Raw genomic sequence first — 8401 nt, 5'->3', positions numbered from 1 at the left:
ATCTGTATTTTCTGACTGATGGATAACGAAGAAAAAGTAAGAAAGGTAAAATTAGGTTATTTCCGTATTTTGTACTTGGGCAAGAGGATTCTCATGATGCTGTGATGCCATTGTTTGAGAAATTGATTTGAAATGAAAAAGACTTGTAAAGAATAAAAAATAAATTTATATTTAGAAATGTTAAATTTATGTTATAGTGATTATTTCTAGTAGAATTTAGGGAAAATTGCATATGTACATGACAGTAACAGGAGGCAGACAAATGCCTAGGAAGATAGCAGCGAGTACCCAGTGAAATCCCACCTCTAAGGCAAAGACCGTGTAAAGCCTGAAAACCAAGCTACAAGTTAAATTCTTAGACTTGGCTGAGAACTTGTCTTCCTATTTGGCATGCCTTCCTCACCCTTCACCTATTTTACAGATACCTACCCTTTACTATTTGGTTTTCTACCCTTTCATGCCCACTTTTGAGTGGTGTCTTCACTTTAACCTTTTTGGCATACTCACAAACCAATCAGCATGCATTCCCCTTCCTGTGCCTATAAAGACCCCAGACTCAGTCAGTAGAAGAGGGGATGTCCTGACTTTGGGAAGGAGATGGCCTGACTTCAGGGAAAAGAGACAGCCTGACTTCAGGGAAGAGACAACCTGACTTCAACAAAGAGAAACTGCTCTTCCAGTCCTCTCTCTAGCTCCCCTATCCAGCTTCCCACTCTGCTGAGAGCTGTTTTCATTGCTCAATAAAATTCCCTGCCTTCACCAGGCTTCAGCTGTCCATGTGACCTCATTTTTGAATGCCGGACAAGTGCTTGGGACTCACTGATTGTAGGTACCCAGAAAGTCTGTCACACCAACCCTTTGCCCTCACTGGTGGGGGGCAGCCACCCCATGCTACAAGGCAAGGGGCCAACTGAGCTGCTAACACACCACCATCCATGGATGGTGAAACTAAAAGAGCACTGTAACACCCACCCTGGGGCTTTGGGGTCACAGGCACCCTCACCTGGGCACTGCTGCATTCCCCAGGAGGTGACACATCTGGTCTGTCCACAGGCCCCACGTGGAGTCTGCTCCTGTGTTGATGCCCAGAGCAGCCAGCTCGATACCACACTCTCTCACTCATGTGTTCCCTCCCACAAGGAGTTGAGCATGGCAGGCCAAGTCGGGGGGACACCCCTGCCATGAGTCCAGTGAAGGGGTAAAGAAAAATCCTGCGTCACATACATGGTCTAGTTCATATCTCTCTCTATCTCCATCTCCATCTTCATCCAAATTTATATCCATACCTACAATATCCAGCTTTTGTTTATTTGATTGATTGTTGAAAATTTAAGTTTTAGTTCAGATGACACCCTGACATTGTGTTAGGGTAATTAGAACATATGTAATTCTAGTGGTGGAAGAGATAATTACCTCTCCTCTTTATGTCAAATAGTTTCCCAATGTTTTGCTGATGCTTTGAATTCCATAATTACATATAATGTTCAAATCAAATGCTCCTAGATAAGTAAAGATGACTGACAACTGAGCAGTTAAACTATTAAACCTGGGTAAAAAGGCAGCATAGATGAAAGTCAGAAATTTGCCTAAGACCAGTCCTCCAAAAAATTTTTGGAAAGATAAATATCTCAATTACATTTTATGTCACAGTAACCTGAAATATGTGTTAGTGCATCTTCCTTAATACAATCTAAGGACCAGATAATTTATTCAACAAGTCTCTGCACATATAGGTATTTAGAGGTAGGCATAAACATAATATCTAGGTTTTGTTTATTTCTAGTCTAAATAATTTTTCTAATTATTGACTGTAACTTTAATATTACCTGTCTTTCATGTAGATTTATAACCAATTATATTTAACGTGCATTATTTTATCTAGAAAACAGCATAAATGGTGAAAAATACATTTTTTCCTTGGTTTTATGGCTTAAATCAGCCTCTGTAATAATTTTATAAGCCTACCAACAACATGCAAAAATACCTTGAGATATATTAGAGATATTAAACCAAGTTTATCAAAGCATCTTGGAGGTGACTCTGATATCCATCTACATATATTATGCAATTCTTCTCAAATATCATTGCATCACATCAATTAATAATACAAATAATGCCAGGAAACAGAAATCTAGTTCAAATGACCAAGGGGACTGGAAACTTTATTTGTAGAAAAATAAAGGCAGGAAGCATGTTGCAAATTATACAAAACCATTGCTAAAAATAATGCCATTAACACCTACAATACTTCTCTAATATCTCTACCCTCTCTAGCATTTACTTGTTTACTTTCTTTAAAACCATAGACCTTGTTGCAGGCAAATTCTTATACAAAATGATTGAACATATTCTCTATGTCCACAATTTTAGCTCTACATATTCTTTCAATTTAGCAAAATCTAAGAATCCATCTTCACTTGAAAGATTAAACTACAGGAATTACAAGTATTTTATATTTCAAAGGTTTTCTTATTGTCTGCCAGATTTACAAATCTATTGACTTGGTGGAAATTATCAATTTGATTAAGCTATTTAAGTTTAATAATAATAATTATTAGTTTTGCTATGTATTATTCATGTATTCATACAGAAAATACTGATTCAGCACCTATCACAAGTTGGCATAATCTACTGTGCACAGGAAGGGAAAATGATGGCAAGACAGATGAATATTCTACCATCGCTGAGCTTAAATTCTAATGAAGTTAGACAATGAATCATATTAAATTTGAAGCATACTTTGACAGAGGAAGAACAGAGTATATTGGAATAAGCAATAGTAAAAAAACACTATGATCTATGGGATGAAAAATTATGGAACAGATACTATTTAAACTGAAATTAAGAAGATGAATAGATGTTGATAAAAAATACTGGTACTGATGACGTTAGAAAATGATACGATATGAGAGGTTAAAAAATTGGAGTATGTTCCTGGGACAGGGATCCAATTCCTAAAGGAAATGACACCTATTCCAGTTATTATGCCTGCATACAAATTACAGCAAAATTTAATGGCATAAATCGCCATTTGCTACACTCAGATTTTGTGGGTCAGAAAAATATTTGACTTACATGTGTGGCAGTTGATGCTGGCTGGTGACTTTGTACTTCAGTTCCTTTCTATGTGGGAAACTCTATTTTCTTTTTACATGGACTCTTTTGGGCTTCCTCACAACATGGTTCTACCTTCTACAGGTGAACATCCTGATAGAGCTAGAGCTAGAGCTAGAGATGAGGAGAAAGAGGCCGGGCGCGGTGGCTCACGCCTGTAATCCCAGCACTTTGGGAGGCCGAGGCGGGCGGATCACGAGGTCAGGAGATCGAGACCATCCTGGCTAACACAGTGAAACCCCGTCTCTACTAAAAAATACAAAAAATTAGCCAGGCGTGGTGGCGGGCGCCTGTAGTCCCAGCTACGCGGGAGGCTGAGGCAGGAGAATGGCGTGAACCCGGGAGGCAGAGCTTGCAGTGAGCCGAGATCGCGCCACTGCACTCCAGCCTGGGCGACAGAGTGAGACTCCGTCTCAAAAAAGAAAAAAAAAAAGAGATGAGGAGAAAGAGACATAGAGGAAATAGTGATGGGGAGAGGGAGACACAGAAAGACTGACAGGAGAGAGAGAGAGGGAGAGACATAGAGAGACAGAGAGCAAGATGTGGAAACTCTTCTATTTTTATGACTAAGCCTTAGAAGAAATCTAGGATCATTTCTACCATGCTCTACCGGTTAGAGAAAGTGCAGGCTCCCACTCACATGCAGATAGATGTTAACAGAAACTGTCCATCTCAACCACAGGAAAGCCAGTCATACATGTAACTGTCTTCTTTGGAAAATGCAATTTTCCATAGTCACTTGAGTACTTTAAAATGTTTAGAATTACTAAAGCATGGTGTGAAAGAGGGAGGGAATTCAGTGATTTACAAGATATATGGAAACATAATTTTATTTGAAGGAGTCTGGCAAGATGTTGATGGGTTTCATGTAGGAAAATGACTTCAGCAGATTAATATGTTACAAAGATATCTTTGTGTGATTACTTTGTTAGAAGGGAGCAAGTCTAAACATGCAGAGTATTGCAGCTGCTTATTTGAAAAACTTGTATAAGTTAGGAGAAAATCAGAGCACCGAGAAATAAAACAGAACATACTTTTAGCACTTAAAATGGGAAGGGTGTGTGATTAAGTAGCCGTAAGGAGTTAGGGAGAAAAAAGAATCTAAATGGCCAACATATGTCTGGCTTAACAAACTTGGTGAATGATGTACCATATAAAGAAAGCAGAAGAGGAGTATATTTAAAGGAAAAATTGTGAGTTGGTGATGTACATCCTTGGTTTTACGTAGAGATTTTGAGCAAGAAATGGAATACTTTGGAAGTCATAAGACAAGATAAAATTGGAAATATAGATGTGAGGAATTTTCAATACACAGAGAGCAATTGAAATCATAGGTGCTTAGAGGTGGATTTCTGGTAGTACATACAAATGGAAGAAAAACAAGTCTATGAATGGTCCTGTGATACGCCGACATTTAAAGGCTGAGAGTGAGAGCAAACATGTATTGGCATTGTTATTTACTACTTTTCAGTCAGTTTCTAATTGCTTTACAATTTTGGTCTTGTGTACTCTTACAATAATCACATGAAGTGAGTGTTATTATTTTTTTTTAATGAATAAGAAACTGAATTGAGACAGGCTAAGAGATCGTGCATGAATTCCAACTTGGACATTGAAGTCCAAAGCCTATGCTTTTCTTGACCACTGTGATGCTAAGAAAATTAATTGAATGAGAGGAGATGGAAAGAATGACTAACAAATGTGCCAGAGTGACAGAAAGAGAACCAGTACTGAACAGTGTCATCAATATGATAGAGAAAGAGCATTTCAAAAAAATAATAATGAGTTAATAGTTTCAAATATTTTTAAAGCCTTCAGGTGATTTGGAAGTTTGGGGCAGATAAACTACAACTGAGAAGAATAAATCTCATTTTATGAAAATTGCAAGACATTAATATTATTTTAGAGATACAAATATATTTATCTTAAATCATTCAGCCACATATTTCATCCTCAAAATTGGAAATAGCTATTTATTTCACACTATAAATAAAATATTTTCAAGAATATCATTTATTTAAAAGTTTAGATCAAACAATAAATTCAAATGACTGAGGATATTGGGGCAACATCTTTTAGTACGTATTTAGGTTCATATATTAATTTGAATATTTTAGGGAGATTTGTTCCCTCTGCTAAGTTATGTTGACATGTTGGTTTAAATTAAAAAACACATTAAATCACTTGCCAAAGTACAAAATTGAAGAGATCCTGTCAGCATCTCTTCAGCATCAGAACTTCACACTAGCAGTGGTTCCCATCTCCAGCTACTTCCATTACTCCTAAAACCAGCCTTCATATACACTTTCTGAGGTGCACACGGTGGATGGGCCACACCTACTTCTCAAAACCTAAATTCTTTCTGCATGTTTTTCTTCTTAAGATGTTCCAGATCTTTTCAATACCCATTTCTGATTCTTTTTTTATGGCAATAAGCCTTTGTTTTTCATACAGAGTTCCACTGCAGCATTTTAGCATGCTGCCTTATTGCATATAGAAAACTGATGAACATCTTCAGACACTAAGATCAGGAAATAAAGTGGGTTAATGCTATTTGTTGATACATTTATGGATCACTCAGCAGTGTTAATACAGGCTCTCTTTACCTGAAAGCAGAATTACAATCAACTCACTCTGGCAGCACAGGGCAATTCTAAAATGCAGGTCTAGTGAAAGGTACATACAACCAGCAAGCAAGCAAGGGACAGATGCCATGTCCTCTTCTGAAGGTAGTGACTGATTTGGAACCAGGGTCTGCAGATTTTAAAAACTGATATAGCCACCTTAACTGCTTAATATTGAGTTTCCCTTATTGTGGATGTTGACAATCAGCAAAAGTGAGAATTTCTAAAATGCGCTAAAGAGGATTAAAAAGCGGAACGTTGTCCATGTAGCAGAATTGCCGCTTCACAACTTTTGCCCAGTTCTCACCTGTTGTCCTGTGAAAACCTCTCCTCTGATGAGTTTTAGTGAAAGCCTCTTGAAGTCATAACAGACTTTTCTCAACCCAGCTCTAGGTACTAAGTATTAGGAACACGTGTCCACAGGAAATGGCAGTGTTTCTACTGGAGGTAAGTGTCACATGTCCTCTTGATGTCAAAGGAATCTGGTCCCATATAATCAGCCTGGCCCTATTCCCACCACTTCTTCTGTTCTTCCAAGGATACAAAAGGCTGTGCCATAGCTGGAATCTCCCCAAGGGACAGATGTGATATGCCTCCTGAGATATCTTCCACATTTACATATGAGCAGGTGTCTTTGACAAGGTCAAATTGTTGACACAGAGGTAAAACATTGGTGGTAAAGATGCTCCACCACAGGATGAGAAACTCTGGATGAATCACATTGGTATCATGGGACTCGCTTTTGACATTTTTTGTTTTGGGATCATAACTATAATTCCATGATTTGGCTCCTTCCAGGAAATGCACAACTTTGGCATTTGCACCAAACGCTTTAAATGCTGGGAGGTAGGAGTATATAGTGATGTTGCTTAGGTTATAAATGAACAGCAGGTGTTTTCTGATTATCTGTTGTTGCCCAGATGCTTAAAAAATGTGTTCAGTAAGACTTGGTCTCCACTGTCAAAACTACCTTGCACAGAAGTAAGATGCAACAGCTGATTATGTTTCAGCTGAAGGCTGATAAACAAAGATTCAGGAATTGGAGCACTTAGGCCACCCTTAGTCTGGTGCTGCTGACAATTCTTCTTCCTCAAAAAGATCATCAATATTTGCTAGGATCAGAGTATCTGCATCCATGAATACACATTTTGAATACTGTGTTAAGTGGCTAGGCGTGGAGCTTTGCCAGCGTGGCATCCAATTCTGGCCCCTACATTACGGTTAGATGAGCAGAATCGCTGCTGTCCAAGACATTTACCATGATGACTTCGTCAAAGACTGTCGCTAAAACTTTTCTCATGGAGTTTGAGACTTGCACGGTGGCGAATATGACCAGGCTTCTGGTGGTCTTGTGCTGTTTTAGAGGTGAGCCCCGGACCGGGGCACCCCTTTGGTGTAGGCATAGTTTGTGGTCAATGTCACAAAGGCCTGATCTGTCATGGTGCTGCTCGGGGGTGCAGGTGGCCGGGGCAGCTGCGGGTTGGTGGCTCAGAGAAGCCTGTGCCAGAAGGCAACAGGGCCAGCGAGGGGGTGTGGCCTCTGAATCTATTCCATCTACCCAAGGGATAATAATTGCTTCTTGCAGTAATTTCTTGGTCGCTCTTATTTCCTTTCTTTTTGCTTTTTCCATCTTCCGTATAACCTGTTATTTATACCACATACTCGCTTTTTAAACATCTAATGTTTCTGTGTTACTGACTGGACCTTAGTAGTAAATATTGAACAATGCTTGCTGATTTGTTTTTCTGTGGTCTCTTCAAGGATTCCCCACAATCCAACAATAAAGACTTAATGTTTCATAAATGTTTTAGAAGTAGTGCCTAGAAGGCTTAAATATTATTACCATGTATTATAAGAATGGTGATTTAACTTTTAATTTAAAATTAACATATTTATTTCCTGGATATGCCTTAGTGGATCTATGGTCATATATAGCTATTTCCTGATTGCTGCTTTAAAGAAGTTGCCCCTAATTGAATGAGTAAACTAAAATGACAGTAAATCCTATGGTAATCTTATCATATAAAGAAGCTAAATAGTCTATCACCATCTTACTAACTTCTAAGGAATTATTTTGTTGAAGATTTGATGAATGACTTTTAGTGCTTTTCTAACAATTTAACATTATGCCATGTTGGAAACACTGTATAGGAAAGTAAATGATTAAACGTTAAAGTTACCTGTATGTACTTATAATTTGCTCATTTTACTACATTGCGATAACAAAATTTTATATAATTTTACTCCTTATAAATACCATAGTATACCTTATTAATTAGGCCAATAAAGTGTCACATTGATTTTTTGTGACCACTAACATATCATTGACTAATATTCATGGGTGTGTGGATCTTTTGGAAAAGGGAACTAACTAAAAAACATTTCTTGAAGACAAGATACTTCTGAAGTAATGTACTACAGAATTATTGAAAGAATCTTTAGAACTGGGAAGTTATATTGAGATGCTATTTTGATACTGATAGCATGTAAAATGTATTAAATTTGCAATGACATTTTAAAAAAGAATGAACTTCCTATTATCTGAACTGAAGGGCTTTTATGATATAATGCTCTTATTTCTAAAACTATGATTAAAACTATACTTCAAAAGTCAAATCTTTTCAAAGAAACTCTAAATTACCAAGTAAAGAATTTGAAAATCT

General features: G+C 37.6%; 1 pseudogene; it reads right to left on the bottom strand.

Moving 5' to 3' along the window:
• Positions 1–6176: 6176 nt before the first annotated feature.
• Positions 6177–7178, bottom strand: LOC101153199 (glycogenin-1-like; annotated as a pseudogene).
• Positions 7179–8401: the final 1223 nt, after the last annotated feature.

This window comes from Gorilla gorilla, chromosome 14 (assembly GCF_029281585.2).
Source record: "Gorilla gorilla gorilla isolate KB3781 chromosome 14, NHGRI_mGorGor1-v2.1_pri, whole genome shotgun sequence".
Classification (NCBI taxonomy): domain Eukaryota; kingdom Metazoa; phylum Chordata; class Mammalia; order Primates; family Hominidae; genus Gorilla; species Gorilla gorilla.
The sequence above is the reverse complement of the archived record's forward strand: the minus strand, read 5'-3'. Positions and strand labels throughout refer to the sequence as shown.